Source organism: Bubalus kerabau, chromosome 18 (genome assembly GCF_029407905.1).
Source record: "Bubalus kerabau isolate K-KA32 ecotype Philippines breed swamp buffalo chromosome 18, PCC_UOA_SB_1v2, whole genome shotgun sequence".
NCBI lineage: Eukaryota > Metazoa > Chordata > Mammalia > Artiodactyla > Bovidae > Bubalus > Bubalus kerabau.
In genome coordinates, this window is record NC_073641.1 from 28,958,231 (window position 1) to 28,981,519 (window position 23,289).

Sequence of the window (23,289 nt, forward strand, 5' to 3'; positions counted from 1 at the left end):
TGGAGTCCTAATCCAATAGGACTGTTGTCATTGTAAGAAGAGGAAGAAATCCTAAGCAGTAATTGCTCATTTTCTTCCTTGATCTCTCTCTCTCTTTTCCTCTCTCTTTCTGTTTCTCTTTATTTCTTTCTCCCTTTCTCTCTGCACAGTCTCCAAAACCAGGAAAATAAATTTATGTCATTTAAGCCGCGCAGTCTATGCTGTCTATGGCATCCTGAGCAGACTAACACATTGAAGGAATCTAGGTGTAGGTAGATGAATGGAAAATTGCTGCTGGCAAGGTACCCAACATGACTGTTATGAGAAAGAATGTCTTATGTGGAATTGAGAGGGTTTTTGTGTGTTGATGCTTAGAAAGATTTAAGGCAAAAGGAGAATGGGGGAGACAGAAGATGAGATGGTTAGATAGCATCACGGATTCAATGGGCATGAGTTTGAGCAAACTTCGGGAGATAGTGGAGGACAGAGGAGCCTGGCATGCTGCAGTCCGTGGGGTTGCAAAGAGTTGGATACAGCTAAACAACTGCATAACAACAAACCAAAGCATTCTACCTGTGACCACAACTTTAGTAGAATCTGCTGTGAGTATATATGTTCTTTGTTCACCTTTTAATTTGCTCCTAGCAGTCAATGAAGGGGCAGAATTTCATACCTGGGTAGACATAATGCAAACCAGGAACAGCACACACAAAGAAGAGCCCAGGGACAGCTGGTGGTCAGGGGAATACAAGTTGGGAGCAGGGGTGACATTGCAGAATTTGGGGGAATGACTTAGACTTTGGACAACCTTATCTAGATCAAGATATCTCTAATTTAATACTTCTATGTAAAGATGAAGGAACGGGGCTTTGGGAGGTGGGGACTAAAATCTTCCTGGGCTGCATTTTTGTCCATCTGGAAAATAGCAACAAGTTTTTGGAATTCCATATACAGTACTTTTTTGTTTGTTCACTAGGATACTGCTTCTCATTTGCTTTAGACAATATACCAAAAAATTTTTTTCAGTCCTTGACATTTGTACCACCTTTTTAAGTTTCTCAGTCTTATTGATATAAATTTATTTTGAAAATTCATGTAATAATTATATCCAGCATTGTTCAAAAAACACATTAGATGATTGGGTATGAAACCACCTTGCAAACTGTCAAGTTGTATAAAATGTAGGGTGTTATGTTATTTCTTGTTCAACTGTATCAGTTCAGTTGCTCAGTCATGTCTCTCTGTGACGCCATGAATTGCAGCATGCTAGGCCTCCATGTCCATCACCAACTCCGGGAATTCACTCAAACTCATGTCCATCAAGTTGGTGATGCTAGCCAGCCATCTCATTCTCTGTCATACCCTTCTCCTCCTGCCCCCAATCCCTCCCAGTCTCAGAGTCTTTTCCAATGGGTCAACTCTTCGCATGAGGTGGCCAAAGTATTGGAGTTTCAGCTTTAGCATCAGTCCTTCCAATGAACACCCAGGACTGATCTTCTTTACGGTAGACTGGTTGGATCTCCTTGTAGTCCAGGGGACTCTCAAGAGTCTTCTCCAACACCACAGTTCAAAAGCATCAATTCTTCGGCATTCAGCTTTCTTCACAATCCAACTCTCACATCCATACGTGACCACTGGAAAAACCATAGCCTTGACTAGATGGACCTTTGTTGGCAAAGTAATGTCTCTGCTTTGAATACGCTATCTCGGTTGGTCATAACTTTCCTTCCAAGGAGTAAGCATCTTTTAATTTCATGGCTGCAGTCACCATCTGCAGTGATTTTGGAGCCCCCAAAAATAAAGTCTGACACTGTTTCCCCATCTATTTGCCATGAAGTGATGGGACCAGATGCCATGATCTTCATTTTCTGAATGTTGAGCTTTAAGCCAACTGTCTCACTTTCCTCTTTCACTTTCATCAAGAGCGTTTTTAGTTCCTCATCACTTTCTGCCATAAGGGTGGTGTCATCTGCATATCTGAGGTTATTGATCTATCTCCCGGCAATCTTGATTCCAGCTTGTGCTTCTTTCAGCCCAGCGTTTCTCATGATGTACTCTGCATATAAGTTAAATAAGCAGGCTGACAATATACAGTCTTGATGTATTCCTTTTCCTATTGGGAACCAGTCTGTTGTTCCATGTCCAGTTCTAATCCTGACCTACATATAGGTTTCTCAAGAGGCAGGTCAGGTGGTCTGGTATTCCCATCTCTTTCAGAATTTTCCACAGTTTATTGTGATCCACACAGTCAAAGGCTTTGGCATAGTCAATAAAGCAGAAATAGATGTATTTCTGGAACTCTCTTGCTTTTTCCATGATCCAGCGGATGTTGGCAATTTGATCTCTGGTTCCTCTGCCTTTTCTAAAACCAGCTTGAACATCTGGAAGTTCACGGTTCACATATTGCTGAAGCCTGGCTTGGAGAATTTTGAGCATTACTTTACTAGCATGTGAGATGAGCATAATTGTGTGGTAGTTTGAGCATTCTTTGTCATTGCCTTTCTTTGGGATTGGAATGAAAACTGACCTTTTCTAGTCCTGTGGCCACTGCTGAATTTTCCAAATTTGCTGGCATATTGAGTGCAGCACTTTCACAGCATCATCTTTCAAGATTTGAAATAGTTCAACTGGAATTCCATCGCCTCCACTAGCTTTGTTTGTAGTGTCGCTTCCTAAGGCGCACCTGACTTCACATTCCAGGATGTCTCGCTCTAGGTGAGTGTGAATGATCACACCTTTTTGGTTATCTGGGTTATGAAGATCTTTTTTGTATAGTTCTTCCATGTATTCTTGCCACCTCTTCTTAATATCCTCTGCTTCTGTTAGGTCCATACCATTTCTGTCCTTTATTGTGCCCATCTTTGTATGAAATGTTCCCTTGGTATCTCTAATTTTCTTGAAGAGATCTCTAGTCTTTCCCATTCTGTTGTTGTCCTCCATTTCTTTGCACTGATTGCTGAGGAAGGCTTTCTTATTGCTCTTGCTATTTGGAACTCTGCATTCAAATGGGAACATCTTTCCTTTTCTCCTCTGCATTTCACTTCTCTTCTTTTCACAGCTATTTGTAAGGCCTCCCCAGACAGCCATTTTGCTTTTTTGCATTTCTTTTCCATGGGATGGTCTTGATTTCTGTCTCCTGTACAATGTCTCCTGTTCAACTGTATAGTAGCTTCTTATAAACATGTTTTTATTTATCTCATGAGTGAAGGAAGATTTCATTTTCATGTTAGAAACTGTTTAGACTCAGGAAATGCACTCTTCTTAACTAGAACTGGAAACACTCTTGATTTTTATTAGAACACACACACAGTTTCAGTAGAAACATCCAACTCAGTGAGGCTGAAAAATGGAAAAATACTGGAATTTTTCTGATAGTCCAGTGGTTAGAACTCTGCGCCTCCACTGTAGGGGTCATGGGTTCACTCCCTGGTCAGGGAACTAAGATCCCATGTGACACACAGCATGGAAAAAAGAGAGAGAGAGAGAGAGAGAAACACTGTGCAGTTAAACAGTCCCAAGTTAATTAAACCATTGCTTATCCTGCACCATGTTCCTGAACATCCCTATGACTCAGTTGCCTCCTCTGTGAAATGGACCAATGCATTATTGTCAGTTTTGCTGTGAGGATAAAAGAGATAAAACAAAGTGTGTTTTCCCATCTGTCCTTTACAGGAATACATATCTGTGTAATCCTTATAGAAATGACTCATTAGTGAACTGGGAAAGACAGACGATTGTCATCACAAAGTTGCCCGATATATGACAGGAAAGTCCACACATAGCAAACATTACTTTCCTTCTTTTTAAGGAGAATTAATCTTAGGTACTTCCCCAATGGATCAGACGGTAAACCACCTGCCTACAATATGGGAGACCCGGGTTCAATCCCTGGATCAGGAAGATCCTCTGGAGAAGGAAATGGCAACCCACTCCAGTACTCTCGCCTGGAAAATCCCATGGATGGAGGAGCCTGGTAGGGTACAGTACATGGGGTCACAAAGAGTCGGACATGACTGAGCAACTTCACTTTCTTTCTTTCTTTCTTTTTGTTGAATCTTAGGTAAGCCTTCCCTGGTGGCTCAGCAGTAAAGAATCTGCCTGTCAGATCAGGCGATGCAGGTTTGATCCCTGGCTTTGGAAGATCCTGTGGAGAAGGAAATGACAACCCCCTCCAGTATTCTTGCCTGAAGAAGAGCATGGACAGAGGAGTCTGGCAGGCTACATTCCATGGGATTGGAAAGAGTCGGACATGACTGAATGACTATACAACAAGAGTCTTAGGTAGACTTAATTCTGAGAAATGAAAGGGAGATTTTTTAAAAAATTATTTTCACACTATATTAAGACCAGGGTTCCTTTATGTAATTAAAAGAGCAGATAAGAGAGATAAATAAGGCTAGGGCAACAAATATATATTTATTTTGTCAAGTGGGTTTCCAGTCAGTCCTTAAAGCTGTTTACCTCAGTAAAGAACTGGCTTACAATTGATCTGATTTTCTGTCAGGGGGATTGTGCTAATGTTAACACAGCTCCACTGGGTCTGGCACATTAAAGCGGCCCCAAAGGGTGAAGGCAGTTACTGAAAGAGAAAGAATAGAAGGGCTTTTAAACTCTCCAGTTTCTAGTGCAGGTGAGATCATATTGGAGGCAGTACAGTCATTGCTTTTCCCTGAACAGTGGAGCAATTCAAAGACCTTTATATTTTTGCATCACAAGTACCAAAGAAAATATTTACATTTTAATCCATTGCATTTAAAGCTTTTTTTGTAGACATTTAGAATACAGCAATTTTGTCTGAAGCTGAGTTAAAGAAAAAAAAATTAAAGGTAAACATTTATTTCAATAAATGTTTTCTATTTCATCAGAGATTTAAACAAGAATATCCACAGTGAGTGGAAAGGTAAACCAATGTTTAAAAAACTGAAACAGTAAAAAAATAGAGTAATGACAAAGGTATTTTGTTCCACATATTAATTGATGCTCAGGAGCAATTTCATTCTTGACTGGCTCTTAGGTACTCAGAAATTCCTTTTCCTTATATTACTTAGAATTTGATAAAGATTCTGACATTTGGAATATGATTTTGGAGTACAGTAATGAGATTTTTAAGTACCTTGAATGTTTTATTTGAGTGAAAATATTAATTTTTGCCAGTATAGAGGTAAAACTATAATACATTCTAGGAGATAAAATATCTGTGGCAGTCTAACTAAAAATAGATGTTATTATTATATATTATTTTTTCTTTTGGTATGAAAATGACCCCTAAGGTAATTCAGAACACTTGCAGTTCACTTCAGTCACTCAGTCAGATCTGACTCTGTGATCCCATGGACTGTAGCACGCCAGGCTTCCCTGTCCATCACCATCTCCCAGAGATTGTTTAAACTCATGTCCATCGAGTCGGTGATGCCATCCAACCATCTCATCCTCTGTTGTCCCCTTCTCCTCCTGCCTTCAATTTCCCCAGCATCAAGGTCTTTTCCAGTGAGTTCAGTTCTTTGCATCAGGTGGCCGAAGTACTGAAGTTTGAGCTTCAGCATCAGCCTTCCAGTGAGTATTCAGGATTGATTTCCTTTAGGATTGACTGGCTTGATCTCCTTGTAGTCCAAAGGATTCTCAAGAGTCTTCTCCAACACCACAGTTCAAAAGCATCAATTCTTCAATGCTCAGCTTTCTTTATTGTCCATCTCTCACATCCATACATGACTACTGGAAAAACCATAGCTTTGACTAGACAGACCTTTGTCCGCGAAGTAATGTCTCTGCTTTTTAATATGCTGTTTAGGTTGGTCATAGATTTTCTTCCAAGGAACAAGTGTGTTTTAATTTCATGGCTGCAATCACCATCTGCAGTGATTTTGGAGCCCAAGAAAGTAAAGTCTGTCACTGTTTCCATTGTTTCCCATCTATTGCCATGAAGTGATGGAACCAGCTACCATGATCTTCATTTTTTGAATGTTGAGTTTTAAGCCAACTTTTTCACTCTGCTCTTTCACTCTCATCAAAAGGCTCTTTAGTTCTTCTTCGCTTTCTGCCATGAGTGGTGTTATCTGTGTATCTGAGGTTATTGACATTTCTCCCGGCAATCTTGATTCTAGCTTGTGCTTCATCCAGCCTGGCATTTCGCATAATGTACTCTGCATAAAAGTTAAATAAGCAGAGTGACAATATACAGCCTTGATGTACTCCTTTCCCAATTTGGAACCAGTCTGCTGTTCCATGTCCAATTCTAACTGTTGCTTCTTGACCTGCATACAGATTTCTCAGGAGGACGGTAAGGTGATCTGGTATTCCCATCTCTTGAAGAATGTTCCACAGTTTGTTGTGATTCACACAGTCAAAGGCTTTGGCATAGTCAATAAAGCAGAAATAGATGTTTTTCTCAAATTCTCTTGCTTTATCGATGATCCAGTGGATGTTGGCAATTTGATCTCTGGTTCCTCTGCCTTTTCTAAATCCAGCTTGAACATCTGGAAGTTCATGGTTAACATACTGTTGAAGTCTGGCTTGGAGAATTTTGAACATTACTTGCTAGCATGTGAGATGAGTACGGGTTGTGCAGTAGTTTGAGCATTCTTTGGCAGTGCCTTTCTTTGTGACTGGAATGAAAACTGACCTTTTCCATTCCTCCGGCCACTGCTGAGTTTTCCAAATTTGCTGACATATTGAGTAAAGCACTTTCACAGCATCATCTTTTAGGATTTGAAATAGCTCAACTGGAATTCCATCACCCCCACTAACTTTGTTCTTGGTGATGTTGCTTCCTAAGGCCTACTTGACTTTGCATTCCAGGATGTCTAGCTCTAGGTGAGGAATCACACCATCGTAGTTATCTGAGTCATGAAGGTCTTTTTTGTATAGTTTTTCTGTGTATTCTTGCCACCTCTTCTTACTATCTTCTGCTCAGTTAGGTCCATACCATTTCTGTCCTTTATTGTGCTCATCTTTGCATGAAATATTCCCTTGGTATCTCTGATTTTCATGAAGAAATCTCTAGTGTTTCCCAGTCTATTGGTTTCCTCTATTTCTCTGCATTGATCACTGAGGAAGGCTTTTTATCTCTCCTTGCTACTCTTTGGAACTCTGCATTTGGATGGGTATATCTTTCCTTTTCTCCTTTGACTTTAGCTTCTCTTCAGAGAGAACACTTCTCTTCAGAACACTTAGCAAAGTGTTAAATGCACTACTGCTTTAAACACTTTTAAGAATTAACAAATTAAACATAGACCAATAAAGCAAAGTAAAGAATTATCTTGAGGTCACATATATTCCAATAAATAAGACAGTGATGGGGACTTAGAATAATAAGGTAGGTTTCAATGTTAACCAATCCCCAAGGTGCCTGAGAAGTCCTTTGTTACTCCAGTGAACACAATATTTCCAATACCTAACTAACTAGCTAACAAAATAATGAAAGAAGAAAGGAGTGAAGAAGAAAGGAAAGAAAAAGAGAAAAATAAGAAAGGAAGAAAGACAGGAAGAAAGGATGGACTAGCTAACAGTGTAGAAATAGGGATTCAGTGCATATCAGGCACTCAATAAATCACATCTAGTATTATACCATTGTTGTCAATATCAGAGACTGAGTTTTAGAAACCTTATATAAGGATCATGAGTTTTCAGTAGCACTACATGAAGATTTGAGCCTTAGGGAGGGTTAAATTGCAAGTCTCCTGTGTGTCTTAAACAAAGAATTACTTGAAGAGTCAGGATTAGAAAAGCTGAATGATGCAACAGTGAAGCCAAAGGTCAGGATACAGCTGTCCAGGAGCATGAAGTAGTCCTAATGACACCTCATATGGATAGGGGAGCAAGGTGGAAACTTCTACACTACCTTCTACCATTCAGTCACAATGGTTAATGTGCTAGTCACGCACTCGTGTAAAACTCTTTGTGATCGCAGGGACTGTAGCCCATGAGGCTCCTTTGTCCATGGAATTCTCCAGGCAAGAATACTGGAGTGGGTTGCCATTTCCTTCTTCAGGGACAATTATTAATAGCATAAATTAATTTAAAAATGAGGTAAATAATAAAATCCATCAATAATATAAAAGAAGTGGAGGTGTTAAAACAATAAAAGAAATAGATGGATTTAATACACCCAGGTATTTGGCAGAGTGAAAGAAGCCAATCAAGAAAATGTTACATTATGCATGGTTCATTAAGTGAACATTGCAAAGATAGAGGAAAACAGTAGAATGGGAAAGACTAAAGATCTCTTCAGGAAGGCACCTTACCTGCCTCCTGAGAAATCTGTGTACAATTCAAAAAGCAACAGTTAGAACTGGGCATGGAACCATGGACGGGTTCTAAATTGGGAAAGGAGAACATCAAGGCTGTATATTGTCACCCTGCTTATTTAACTTCTATGCAGAGTACTTCATGTGAAATGCTGGGCTGGATGAATCACAAGATAGAGTCAAGATTGCTGGGAGAAATGTCAGTAACCTCAAATGACACCACCCTTATGGGCAGAAGGTGAAGAGGAACTAAAGAGCCTCTTGATGAAAGTGAAAGAGGAGAGTGAAAAAGTTGGTTTAAATTCAACATTCAAAAAATGAAGATTATGGTATGCTGTCCCATCACTTCATGGCAAATAGATGGGGAAACAATGGAAACAGTGACAGACTTTATTTTCTTGGGTTCCAAAATCACTGAAAGATGGTGACTGCAGCCATGAAATTAAAAAGACACTTGCTCCTTGGAAGAAAAGTTTTGAAAAACTTAGACAACATATTAAAAAGCAGAGACATTACTTCGTGGACAAAGGTCTGTCTAGTCAAAGCTATGGTTTTTCCAGTAGTCATGTACAGATGTAGTAGTCATGTACAGACGTTTGAGTTGGACCCTAAGAAACTGAACACTGAAGGATTGATGCTTTTGAAATGTGGTGTTTGAGAAGACTCTTGAGAGTCCCTTGGATGGCAAGGAGATCAAACCAGTCAATCCCAAAGGAAATCAGTCCTGAATATTCACTGGAAGGACTGATGCTGAAGTGGAAGCTCCAGCACTTCGGCCACCTGATGCGAAGAACTGACTCTTTGGAAAAGACCCTGATGCTCAAAAAGATTGAAAACAGGAGGGGAAGGGAACAGAGGGTGAGATGGTTGGATGGCATCACCAACAGGATGGACATGATTTTGAGCATGCTCTGGGAGTTGGTGATGGACAGGAAAACCTGGCATGCTGCACTCTATGGGGTTGCAAAGAGTCGGCACAACTGAACAACCAAACTGAACATTTTATAGAAAAATTCTCTTAGTGACAAAGTTATAGATGGATAACAGAGTAGTAGTTGCCAGAGACTAGGAATGGCAAGGTGGGGATTGGTGTAGTATACAAGAGTCTCTTTGTGGTGACCAAGTGGTTCTATGTCTTAAGCATGATGGTAGTTCATAAATCTATACATGCAACAATATATCATAGAACTAGCTCATATAGAATTACACATATATTCACACACATTAGTGCCTATAAAACTCCTGAAATCTGAACGTCCATAGTCTTGTTAGTAATGTTGTGTTAATGTCAATTTTCTGGTTTTGATATTGTATTCTAGTTATATAAGGTGTTACCATTGAAGGAAATTTGTTGAAAGGTTTATGAGGACCTCAGTACTATGCTTTCAACTTGCTCTGAGAATCTAATTATTTAAAAATAAAGAGTTTAAAATTTTAAACACACTAAAAGAAGACTGAGGCAATAATCACAAAAGACCTAAAATAAAATGTAAAATTCTTAATAATTATATAGTTCAGTCGTTCAGTCATGTCTGACTCTTTGCAACCCCATGGACTGCAGCACGCCAGGCTTCCCTGTCTGTCACCAACTCCTGGAACATACTCAGACTCATGTCCATTGAGGCAGTGATGCCATCCAACCATCTCATTCTCTGTCGTCCGCTTCTCCTCCTGCCTTCAATCTTTCCCAGCATCAGGGTGTTTTCCACTGAGTTAGTTCTTCACATCAGGTGGCCAAAGTATTTTAGCTTCAACTGTTCAGCATCAGTCCTTCTAAAGAATATTCAGGACTGATTTCTTTTCGGATCGACTGATTTGATCTCCTAGATGTCCAAGGAACCCTCAAGATTCCTCTCCAACACCACAGTTGAAAGGCATCAATCCTTTGGTGCTCAGCTTTCTTTATTGTCCAACTCTCACATACATACATAACTACTAGAAAAACCATAGCTTTGACTATATGGGCTTTTATCAGTAAAGTTAATGTCTCTGCTTTTTAATATGCTGTCTAGATTTGTCAATCAAGACTTAAAATGAGGCAGTAACAGAGTAAGTGAAGAAACATACCTCTGCTTGATGCTGCTGCTGCTAAGTCGCTTCACTTGTGTCCGACTCTGTGCGACCCCATAGACGGAAGCCCACTAGGCTCCCCCGTCCCTGGGATTCTCCAGGCAAGAACACTGGAGTGGGTTGCCATTTCCTTCTCCAATGCATGAAAGCGAAAAGTGAAAGTGAAGTCGCTCAGTCCTGCCTGACTGTTAGCGACCCCATGGACTGCAGCCTACCAGGCTCCTCCATCCATGGGATTTTCCAGGCAAGAATACTGGAGTGGGGTGCCATTGCCTTCTTCGCCTCTGCTTGATAGTTGAGGAAAAAACCAATTCTAGGTATAGAATACCAGGAATACCTAGTACGCGTCCCTGCCCCTGCTACACACATATACATGGACTACCTATTTTTTACAAATATTGAAAAATCATTCACTTAACTCATATTCACTAAATATATTTTTTATTATCCATGTGCTCTGTCATGTCCAACTCTTTACAACCCCAAGGACTGTAACCTGCCAGTCTCCGTTTTCCATAGAATTTTCCAGGCAAGAATACTGGAGTGGGTAGCCATTTTCTACTGCAGGGGACCTTCCCGACCCAAGGATCAAACCCGCATCTCTTGCACCTCTTGGATCTCCTGCATCTCCTGCATTGGCAGATGTATTCTTTACCACTGTGCCACTTTGTAGTCTACATACTGTTTTTTTGTATTAATAACTTCCTAGAAGTGATAAGAAAAATGAATAATAACTGAAAAAAACACAAACATATGTTTCTACAAAGTTTGAATTAATAAAATTAAATATCACCATATGATTGATCCAGTTTGCTGTCTCTGGTATTGGCTCCAAGAGGCATGATGTGGCTGCTGTTTTAAGCTTGAAGTTTGGGGAATATCTCAGAAATCCACTAGATTTCTGTAATAAACTTCATGATTATGAGACCAGGTTCAACAAAGCTGGTCTATAAAATATTAACCTGACCCAGGAAAAGAATAGGTTCATTATGTTTTCTATGTAGGAGATATAAGGAAAGACCTATTAATTTAGAACCTAAAAGTATATATATCTGAGTAAAGAACATCAGAAAAAAACAGCTAACATACCTACAGTATCCAGAAATACTGTTCCCAGCTTTTAGGTCTAGATCCCAGATTGATTTGTGCCTGCTGGGCTACTTTGTTTCATTTCTTTGTCATGATAAATAAATTGTCCAACTATATTTGAAATACATCTATATTTTTAGTCTATAGCTTATCATCATTTAGAGATGCATTTCATGATCTTATTCCTTACTAGAAACACAGAAATTATTAGATTTTAATAATTCCAATCATTCAGGGGTCAGTGTCACCAAATTTAGCAGACTATAGCAAATGGAGAAGAAATTTAAGAAAACGACTGCCCCAATATATGCTCAATATAAAAAGAATTATTTTTCTCCTTTGTACAAAATTGTGAACCAAGTTTATTTAATTACAAAGATTTCCATTTTGTCTAATATTAGAAGACATTGTCTTGTCTTTGGCAACCCAACTCTCTAATGTGAGTTCTCCTTAATACGGATGTTTACCAAGGTTTTCATCAAAATGGACCAGTTTCATATGCATGGAAACAGTAAAACAACTTGTATTTTGGTAGCTGATCTTCCAAGGTGTCCTTACAGTTAATCATTTCTCCCAGTATTGTGCCATTGAATAGTTTATTCTCCTTGAATCTGGCTGGTGCTGTGACAAACTTACAGCTAGTATAGTCCCACAGAAATTATTCTGTATGATTATAAAGACTACATTATAAGGAGCCTTGCAACTTTTGCCTTGACGTCTCGGGATACTTACTCAGGAAGCCAACAGCCATGTAAGATGTTGCTCTACCATGATACTACCAGCTTTTGAGGAAACAAAGGTGACCTTGTGGACACACAGATCCCCAGGCAATGCCTGACTTTTCCAGCCATCCCAGCCCAAGTACCATATATGAAAAAGGAAGATATCCGAGTCATCTCGCCACGTGACTGAACCAATACGTCAATTGCAATCTCCTGAGAATATCGCAGAATTGACCAGCTGCGTCCTGTCAAGGCACAGAATTGTGAGAGAGAAGAGTAAATTGTTATTTTAAGCCACTGAATTTTGTGATGCTTTATGGTACAGCAATGGATAACTGGAATATTTATTCATTGGGAAAACGGGTTTGTTGTCTTTACTCAAACATTTGCCACCTGTTACTTCATGAAAAGTTTAAGTACAGAGGGGTGAATTTTGCTTGAATCAATTTTAAGAGTGAAATATTTTATGCACATGTATAAGCAACTACTCCCCTACGTCTTTTTGACTCTCAAACAGTTTCATTTCTCATTTCATGAGCATTTTAATTCTGGCAGAAATACAAAAGTGATTTCAAAAATTTCTTTCTCTTGTTTCTGGAAAATAAAAAAAAAATGTGTTATCATTCCCATAGTAGAGGCAGGCCTTGGACGAAATTGACTTTCCACTCAAAATTTATCCAAACCTTCGATTTTTACTAAGAAGCCTATCTTTCTTGGAACATTTAGTTTTTCTTATTTTCCATGCTTGCGGTAGCAGTTGGCTTACTTATCAGGACCATTTACGTCATTTGATTACTGAATAAAAGAAGTAAACACAGATATTTGAGCTGTAATGATACGCCAGGCGCTACAGGAGGTGCTTGGAATGGAACAGTAAACAGGGTGGACTTGGTCCCTAACTATCTGGAGCTTATAGATTAGTGGAAATGACCATCAGTTTCCAGATTTTCTTTCATCATGGACCTCGTCTTTTTTAAAGAAAGTTTTCTCATGGCGTACCTAGACAAGAAGACATAACATTCCACTTGGTGAAAAGTGAAGTCCAAACAATGTAATGAGTATTTTTGTTCTAAAAACTTAGTACATAGAAATAATACACATAAATTTAAAGAAAAGTGAACTAATATGTTAGTTCACTCTTGAATAACCACAATTACTTAGTAATGCTGTTGGGCTTTGCACAAGTTCTCAAACATTGGAATCAGATTGGATACCACCAATCTCATTTCCTGTTTTATACATACATATATACATGTGTATATACATATACATACACTGATTTATACATAGTGCTTTCTTATAATTGTAGGAAACACTGAAAATTCAGCTTGGTAAAGACATGATGACATCATTTTTACTAGCACCATCTCATACAGAAACTGTGAACTTACCTTGGGCTTATAGTTCACAGAGTTCCAACAGGTATCAAGTATCACTGTGCTTCTTTCAAAGTTTTTGAATTTTAAATATCCTGAGGCATTCCTGTGAGTTTACTGCAGTGCCCCCAGTGAACTTGAGTGTGCAGTTTGGGAAATTAAGACAAAGAACACAGAATAATACACAGTTGATCCTTGAACAAACAAGGTTTGAACTACACAGGTCCACTTACACACAGATTTTAATACCAGAGTACTAATACTGGTCAGTGAATCAGTGGTTGATTGAATCACAGATGAGTAGGAAATGGATGGAGGGCTGACTATAAATTATATGTAATTAATCTCTGCCCCAATTCCCTGGAGACTCAGTGGTCAAGAATCCACCTGCCTGTGCAAAAGGCTAGGTTAAATCCCTGGGTCATGAAGATCCCTTGAAGAAGGAAATGACAACCTACCAGTATCCCTGCCTGAAAAGTTCCATGAACAGAGAAGCCTGGTAGGCTACAAATCCATGGGATCACACAAGAATCAGACATGACGTAGTGACTAAACAACAACAACAGAAATCCTTGCTCCACTTGATTCAAGGCTCAATTGTAGCCTGAAATGGAGCCGGAAGACTACATGGATTCCCCTCACAAGCTTGGCACAAGAGAGTTGCCAGATTAAAGTTTGATGTGTATTTGCTTCATCAAAATAATAATATAGCAAAGTTTGTCAATACTCAAGCATTTGTGAATGGGCAAAATCTTATTGCATTTATGAAATGTAATGATTCATTATATATAAGTAGAGTCTGAAGTTAAATGATTAATTAGATATGATAAGAGTTATAAATGCAAACAAAGGTTATATAAAGTGCATAGAATACAAATTTCTCCACTGGATTTAGGATATTTTGTCTTTTGAACATGAAAAGTGAAAAACTTTTCCTCGATTTTTCAAAGAGTGATTGTTATTGTGGAAATTGAAGTCCTGACTGAGCAGATATGGTACACAGAAAAAAGAACTTTTGCAATCCATTTGCTATATAATATATAGATTATAAAGTATTATATGCTTCCCTGGTGGCTCTGATGGTAAAGAATCTGCCTGCAATGCAGGAGACCTGGGTTTGATCCCTGGGTGGGGAAGATAACTTGGAGAAGGGAATGGCAACTCACTCCAGTATTCTTGCCTGCAGAAATTCCATGGACAGAGGAGCCTAGTGGACAGCTATAGCCTAGCTATAGCCCACGGAGTTGCGAAGAGTTGGACATGACTTAGCAACTAACATTATTCAAAATATCAGTTCAGTTCAGTCATGTCTGACTCTTGCAACTCCATGAACTGCAGCACACCAGGCTTCCCTGTCCATCACCAACTACCGGAGTTTGCTCAAATTCATGTCCATCAAATTGGTGATGCCACCCAACCATCTTATCCACTGTCATGCCCTTCTACTCCTGCCTTCAATCTTTCCCAGCATCGGGGTCTTTTCCAATGAGTCAATTCTTTACATCAGGTGGCCAAAGTATTGGAGCTTCAGCTTTAGCATCAGTCCTTTCAATGAATATTCCAGACTTATTTCCTTTAGGACTGACTGGTTTGAGCTTCTTGCTCCAAAAGATAGCTCAGGTTTTATCTGCAATATGAGATATAAGGATTTTGTTATTATACTAAAAGTAATTAGATGTACAGAAATCTCAGGACAAAGTTAAGTATATTTATATTATATCATTTAATAAATGAGGAAAATCTTGAAGAATTTAGCCTACAAAATATCAAATTAAACCAGCTTATATTTCAAGAGCACTTATTTTGTATCAGGCTTTTAAAATATACTCAGAGCCAACATAACACATTTACTATTGTTAACCAACTGAATTGTCTAGAGCAGAAATTGCCTGTTGCCAATCTTTTGGCCACGTCCACTTCTCCTTCTTGTATACTTGGCCTTGAATGAATCAGCTGGGGCTATGTCAGGGGTATGGCTTTAAAGGGATAGTAAGTTTGTCACTTTCGTACCATGTGCTGTTTTATTATACCTGAATTATTTAACTGATTCATAATTCATGCCTGGCCAGTAAGGTTCTAAGTTTGTGGATCCTGATACAAGACAGTTGATTTATTCAGTTCAGTTCAATTCAGTTGCTTAGTCGTGTCTGACTCCTTGTGACCCCATGGACCACAGCATGCCAGGCCTCCCTGTCCATCACCAACTCCCAGAGTTCACCCAAACCCATGTCCATTGAGTTGGTGATGCCATCCAATCATTTAATCCTCTGTCGTCCCCTTCTCCTCCTGCCCTCAATCTTTCCCAGCTTATTCAGGTAATATCTAAATCATAAGGATAATTGCAAAATGGCAATAAATGTTTTATATAAGGCAAATATATTCTTAGTTTACCAATACACTTATGTCAGATTTTTTTTTTTTTTTTTTTTTTTTTTTTTGCCTCTGGAAGAAATACAAAGGAAAAAAAATTCATTAGCCTCTTTAATCACAGGTAAGTTCTATAACCTCAACTCGCCATATAAAGTCTGGGATGGGAGCTTTTTAGGTAAGTAATTAATAAGTAGAGATCATGTAGAAAGACTAATGAAAAGCCTGAATTCACTATGGAAATCTAAAAACAGCTAGAGGCAGATATCATTTTTCCAGTAGTGTTTTAAAATTATTTTATTTGTGGATTAAATAAAATAAATAAGGATAGAAAACTCAAATGACTAAGAGGAAATAAAAGCACCTCTTTTCCCTCCATGAAGCTTATCATCCATTTTAAATACAATGTAGAATGTGTTAATTCTTATATTTACTTATCTTTGTATTGTTATTTCTTTTAATTTCAAAAATAATTTGAGGTGATTTTTAAAATTAAGTACAAGGTAGAGTTGGGTTATTAAAATGCAGAAAGAGAGCACAAAGGATTAAGCATGCAGTTGATTCAAAATGTATTTGTTTACTAAATTTAAAAGTAAATCTCTTGATATCAAAAATAAAGAAATTATATATATCTATAGATACTTGATAAGCAATTGTGTCTGTGATAGGATAGATACAAGTTTTTCTAAACAATTCTACATAACTTCAAAGATAAATATAACATGTGATGCATTATTTATAATGAGGTTTGGCTGTTTATTAAAAAACAAAATAATGATAGTTTAAATAAGCATGATAGGCAAAATTCTAAGATGTGCATAATATTCCCAATCCCTAATGTATGTTCTCTGTAGAGAACACTTGAATGTGGGACTATGAGTGTAATGTATTTCAGTTTCATGGTTAAGTTGTACTATATGACAAAGGTGAAAGGATTTTGCAGGTGCCATTAAGGTCCCAAATCAATTGACTTTAAGTTAATTAAGGGAGATTATTCTGGGTGGGCCTGACCTAAACAGATGATCCAGCCCTTAAAAGGGACTTCACCCTTGCTAAAAGAAGAGATTTGAGTCACCACACCACGGAACCTCCTGCTGGAATTGAAGAAGTAGACTACCATGTTATGAGAGGGCCTATGGAGAAAATCCTGATGGAGAAAAGACTCTGATGCTGGGAAAGATTGAAGAGGAGAAGCGGGTGGCAGAGAATGGGATGGTTAGATAGCATCACTGACTCAATAGACTTGAGTTTGAGCAAACTCTGGGAGATAGGGGAGGGCATGGAAGCCTGGCATGCTGCAGTCCATGGGGTCACGGAGTCCGACAAGACATCGTTCATTGTTGAACAATAACAACAATGGAGAAACCCGAGTGGCGAACACCTGCAGGCAGCCTCTAAGATCTGGAGCCACCCTCACCTGATGACTACAAAAAAATGAGAACTTCAGTCCTACAATCACCATGAACTGAATTCTGCCAACCAAGGAGCTTGGAAGAGGCTCAACACATATGAGATTGCAGTTCTAGTAGATTAATGTCATCTGTGAGGTAATAGGTGGGCATTGTTTAAAGTCACTAAGTTTGTGGTAATTTGTTATGTAGCAATAAAAGTTGAATTTTTATTGAACAAAATTCAATATTGAACAACAAGATAGACTTTTATTTCTCTTACATATGAAAGCAGCCCAGACATGTATAATGTAGGGTTAATATGTTTTCTGGAGAAGGCAATGGCACCCCACTCCAGTACTCTTGCCTAGAAAATCCCATGGATGGAGGAGCCTGGTAGGCTGCAGTCCATGGGGTCGCTAGGAGTCGGACACGACTGAGCGACTTCACTTTCACTTTTCACTTTCATGCATTGGAGAAGGAAATGGCAACCCACTCCAGTGTTCTTGCCTGGAGAATCCCAGGGACGGGGGAGCCTAGTGGGCTGCCGTCTATGGGGTCGCACAGAGTCGGACACGACTGAAGCTACTTAGCAGCAGCAATATGTTTTCTGAATTATCAAGATCCAAGCAGCCTATCATATTGCTTGGCCTTGCATTTTATGTTACTTCATGATGCAAAATTGTGGCTGAAAATCTAGCAATCACATCTACAAGTAAAGAAAAGGAAGAAAGAGGTTATGTCCATTCCCCTTTAATTCCAGGATCCCACAACACTTGTGCTTTTATATTTTGGCCAACATTTACATACACAACCATACCAGTTTCGTGTGTGGTTGAGTAAAGGAAGGATGTTGACAATTGAGAAAAGCAAACAGCTAGCATGTCATTATACTGTCCCTTCCTTTTAAACGAAAGTTATCTTAAGGGACTAGATTACAACAAAGTTGAGATTATTCTGTCTTCTTTTTGGAAAAGAAATCCATGTGTTGAACAAATTAAATTATAAAGAAACTTTGACTTTGGAACAAATTATAGTTCCACGATTTATTATGTAGCTTGGGAGACTTGCATTGCTTCTCCATTTGCTTTTATAATCTGTAAAATTTAGGCAATTATTCCAATGCGTAGGCACTGTTGGGAAGAAAACACAAACTGGTGTAGGAGATGAAGGTGCCAGTTGTGAAATATACTGCAGTATGGAATCTGCATTCACTTGCTAAGGAGTTTGGGTCATGAATTGCATTAGTGAGAAATATTATCTTTATCACATAAAGAGTTTTACATCAGCTTTAGCATTTGGGCAAATATGTAATTGAAACCACAGATTACCACAATGCATAACATGGATAGGTGTTTTTCATCTATCATCTTGTCCACAATTTAACTAAACGTCACAGGAAAATGAAATGGAACTCCCGTAGACTTGTCAAAGATGAATTGGTTCCCAGAAATATCTCCATATGACTGAACAAAATAATTTATTTCATAAAACCACCTAGCATAGCCAATTAAATATGAAAGAATATCTTTAAAGAATAATGAATTACATTAAACTGATACGCACTTACTTTGTTGATGATTAACCATGAATATCTGCTGCTACTTAAGGTTACTCTTGTTTGGATGTAGTAAACCTGATCTGTTAACAAAGAGGTCCAAGTTTCCTATTTGCTAGATCTGGTATACATTCATCTATTTTCCGATTACACGGTGTACATTTTGTTTACTGAGAGGTTAAAATGAAGTCAGTGTGTGGGGTTGAAGGCACAGTCCTATTTTCTTCAGATAAGTTATTTAAATCACCAGTTTTATTTGTCAAAGAAATCTTTTCTTTGTACTCTGATTTTAGCTGTGGTACCAGGAAGTAGGCTTGAAATGTATTAATAGACTGAAAATTATGATAGCTGTATGATCAGAAGTGGAATCAAGATCTAATGAGAGATTTTTTGAATGCTGCTGCTGCTGCTAAGTCACTTCAGTCGTGTTTGACTCTGTGCGACCCCATAGATGGCAGCCCACTAGGCTCCTCTGTCCCTGGGATTCTCCAGGCAAGAACACTGGAGTGGGTTGCCATTTCCTTCTCCAATGCATGAAAGTGAAAAGTGAAAGTGAAGTCCCTCAGTCGTGCCCATCCCACATAACAATTTCATTATTATTCTCAATCACTTGCTATACAAGATAACATACAGCACAGCAATCAGAATCGGAGTGACTGTAAACAAAGCTTGATTCTCTCTCATACAAGATACACGATTAAATGATTTAGTCTTGCGATGTCGTTGAGAAGACAGGTGATATTTTGAGGGGATATGCATGCACACATGCTAAGTCACTTCAGTAGTGTCTGACTATTTGTGATCCCACGGGCTGTAGACTTCCAGGCCCCTCTCTGTCCATGGGATTCTCCAGGCAAGAATATCGGAGGGAGTTGCCCTGGTCTGCTCCAGCGAATCTTCCCAACCAGGGATCAAACCCACGATTCTTACTTTTCCTGCATTGGTAGGTGTATTCTTTACCACTAGTGCCACCTGGGAAGCCCTTTTCAGGAATACAATAGCACTAATTGGTCCTATACATTTTGGTTAAAGTGTGTGCAAATTGAAAGTATTTCTGTTGGATGGATATATATATATATGTATATATACATATATATCTCCAACAAAAACATATATATGATATATATATAGTGTGTGTATGTGTCTCTATGTAAATATATAGGTATTAAAAATATATATTTCCATATATACAAGCATATACCTTATACATCTATGTATCTCTGTGTGTAGTACATACATTTACATTTCAAGGATACTAGCAGTAGTAAATTTCCTTATAGCAAAGGCAAATAGAAATTTTAGGAAATTTATATACATTCATGTTCCTCGAGAAAGGAATGGCAACCCACTCCAGTATTCTTGCCTGGGAGATCCCATGGACAGAGGAGTCTGGTGGGCTACCATCCTTGGGGTTGCAAAGAGTCAGACACTATTGAGCAACTAACATTAACTAATATTCTTATCAATTTTTTAACTTTATTTCTTTTTGGCTGCAGTGAATATTTATTGCTGTGTGAGGGCTTTCTCTAGTTGCTGTGAGTGGGGGCTCCTCTTCACTGTGGTGCAGGCTTCTCATTGCTGTGGCTTCTCTTGTTGTGGAGGACAGGCTAGGCACACAGACTTCAGTAGTTGTGGTACACAGGCTGAGTTGCTCACAGCATGTGGGATCTTCCCGGACCAGGGATCAAACTTGTGTCCCTTGCGTTGGCAGGTGGATTCTTAACCACTCGACCACCAGGAAAGTCCTATGTTCTTATTAATTATTTTCCCAATTTACGCTTGTGTAAGACATATAAGGCAATGGCACCCCACTCCAGTACTCTTGCCTGGAAAATCCTATGGACGGAGGAGCCTGGTAGGCTGCAGTCCATGGGGTCGCTAAGAGTCGGGCATGACTGAGCGACTTCCCTTTCACTTTTCACTTTCATGCATTGAAGAAGGAAATGGCAACCCACTCCAGTGTTCTTGCCTGGAGAATCCCAGGGACGGGGGAGCCTGGTGGGCTGCCGTCTATGGAGTTGCACAGAGTCAGATACGACTGAAGTGACTTAGCAGTAAGACATATAAACATTAGAGATATATACAAGAAAAAGCAAACATCATTGAAAAATAATTCAACAACAAAAAATGTTCACCTTGTAATATAAAGTAAATATGTGGAGAAATATCTTTGTTGATATTGTTAAATCCATTAGGATCATTTTTAAAAACCCACAGATTTGCCTAAAAACATCAGGTAATTGTGGAAAATTGAGAATGAAGTATCACCATCTTTTTTTTTTTCATTTTTTTATCATGCCTTATCTTTGTTAAGGTAACAGAACTATAATAATTTAAAATTTGTAAATTTTCTGATTATAATTTGTTAATAATTTGCTTCCTTAATGATTATAATTTTGAGCCATTCAAACACCAGCTTTATAGAAAATCCTTTTTTTAAAGAAAAAATATTCCTGAATTATAAATAATTGAGCTCTATTATTGTCTGTGCGTGGGCCAGGGAGTAGGAGAAAGTGGAGTAGTTAGCCTTAATTATCTGGATAATTTATTTCTGTCAACTCAGCCTTGGTGCCCTTTCCTTTCAAAACTGAAAAGTTATATTAGAAATTATAGTTCGTCTTAAAGGAACTATAACATTAGAGATGACATTTCAGCACATTTGTGGATAAGTTATTTTCACTATGTCACCTCTCCCTGTGATAGTCGTGCAGCACTCCTATCCTAGGATGGAGATTGAGAGAGTAGATGACAGGAGGGTCAGGGGACTCTTCTCTCTCACTCAAAGCCTCCTACCATTGCCATCTGCAATCAGATTGTTAGCATGTCAGCTCAGTCTGTCAGAATCCCTCGAGTGCTGCTCAGCCAGCAAAGAGAAAATACCTTGTGTATTGGCTGTGGATGTCCCTTAACAACACCCAGTCACTCAGTCATGCAGCCTAAATGGGGCAGCAGACAGCACCTTCACACCAGTGTACGATAACTGAGCTTCCCATCGCTGTGTCTTGACCTTATAAGAAGGCATAGCAAAGGGCCAGGGTGAAGAGCCCAGAAAGGCTTGATTGCTACTAACCTTCTCTTGTCTCTTAAAAATGGCAGCTTCTTTCACTCCAGTCAGTCAGAAATAAATGTAATAAAACAATCTTTACTCAGAAAAATCAGTAAGCCATTTCTTTTATGCAGTGATGGAATACAACCACTAGATGACACCAAGAGATAGTTTCTATATGTCTGATTAATATCCCACACTCAGTTGCCTGTTCAAAGGTAACACCCTTGTTAAGATTTTCTTTGAGATCACAGATGTAGGCCAATTAAATGAGCTGAATTTTTAGAATTACCTTGCTTTAAAATGATCAATTATCATCTAATCAACAAAAACCAAACAAAAAATAACAATGACAACAACAAAAACATTGGATGTGGGGTCATTAGGACATCCAACCTTACACATTTCAACTTTTGCTTCTTGCTGTACACATCATTAATGAAGTATTTGAGAGGAGGCATTACTGTAACTGTGATTTTGGAAAGATTCTCCCAGCATTTCTTCATAAAACCTTCTAAAGAACTTAAAATTCTGTTCTAATACTTCTCTCCAGTCTACATTTTATTATCCAAATCTCAGGAGTATGCATGTTTACATGTGTTAAGTCACTTCCGTCATGTTCAACTCTTTGTGACCCTATGGACTCTAGCCCTCCAGGCTCCTCTGTCCATGGGATTCTCTGGGCAAGAATACTGGAGTGGCTTGCTATGCCCTTCTCCAGGGGTCTTCCTGACCCAGGGATTGAACCCAGGTCTCCACATTGCAGGCAGTTTATTTACTGTCTGAACCACTAGGGAAGCTCTGGCTGCAAACAATTGACTTGCTTATATGTTCGTGTTAGAAGAGGAAAGAAACTGTAAATACTAATAAGTTTGTACTCTCAGATGATTATCTGTATTTCTTTCAAAAAACAACTGATGTTCCACCATAGATTTGGTGTGGTCATAGTTCATGGCCAAATTAATGTTATGTGTATCCTGGGAACAGGTCTAAGCTTTAAGACAGTAGTTTCTCTATATTGTCGAATACTGTTTTAGTAGCAGGGTATCTACATAATAAAAGTTGCATATCAACTTCAAAATCTGATGTCTTTACCCAGTAAAAATCTTTAGAAGCTCAAGATTATAAAGCAACAGTTAATATTACTTAATAATTTAACAAGTATTGCTTGAAACTTCTTGAGTAGTTTCGAAAACGCAATTGATTTTAGTATGTTGCATTGCCACATGGTAAATTAAATTGCATATTTTTTACAAAAGATATTTTTTATTAGAAACAGACTGTGTGTTGTTTATGTAATGGGATAACAATTGTTCTTAATACCCAAAGTAACATTTGAAACATATAGTAATTAATAAGAATTAAATGTGTCAAAATTAACAGAACACAAGGTCATACTCATGTACTGAATATTAGTTTGGTATAAAATATGCTCATCCATAAATTCACAA

The 23,289-nt window shown here is 38.5% G+C and overlaps 1 long non-coding RNA gene across 3 annotated transcripts in view; it reads left to right on the forward strand.

The window, feature by feature from the left end:
- The window catches only part of LOC129633068 (uncharacterized), a 47,431-nt gene that overhangs the window by 3,921 nt on the left and 20,221 nt on the right, over window positions 1–23,289 (forward strand). For all 3 annotated transcript variants that reach the window (XR_008704854.1, XR_008704853.1, XR_008704852.1), the window contains one exon: window positions 15,929–15,970. This is a non-coding gene — a long non-coding RNA (uncharacterized LOC129633068). The remainder of the gene's footprint in view (window positions 1–15,928; window positions 15,971–23,289) is intronic.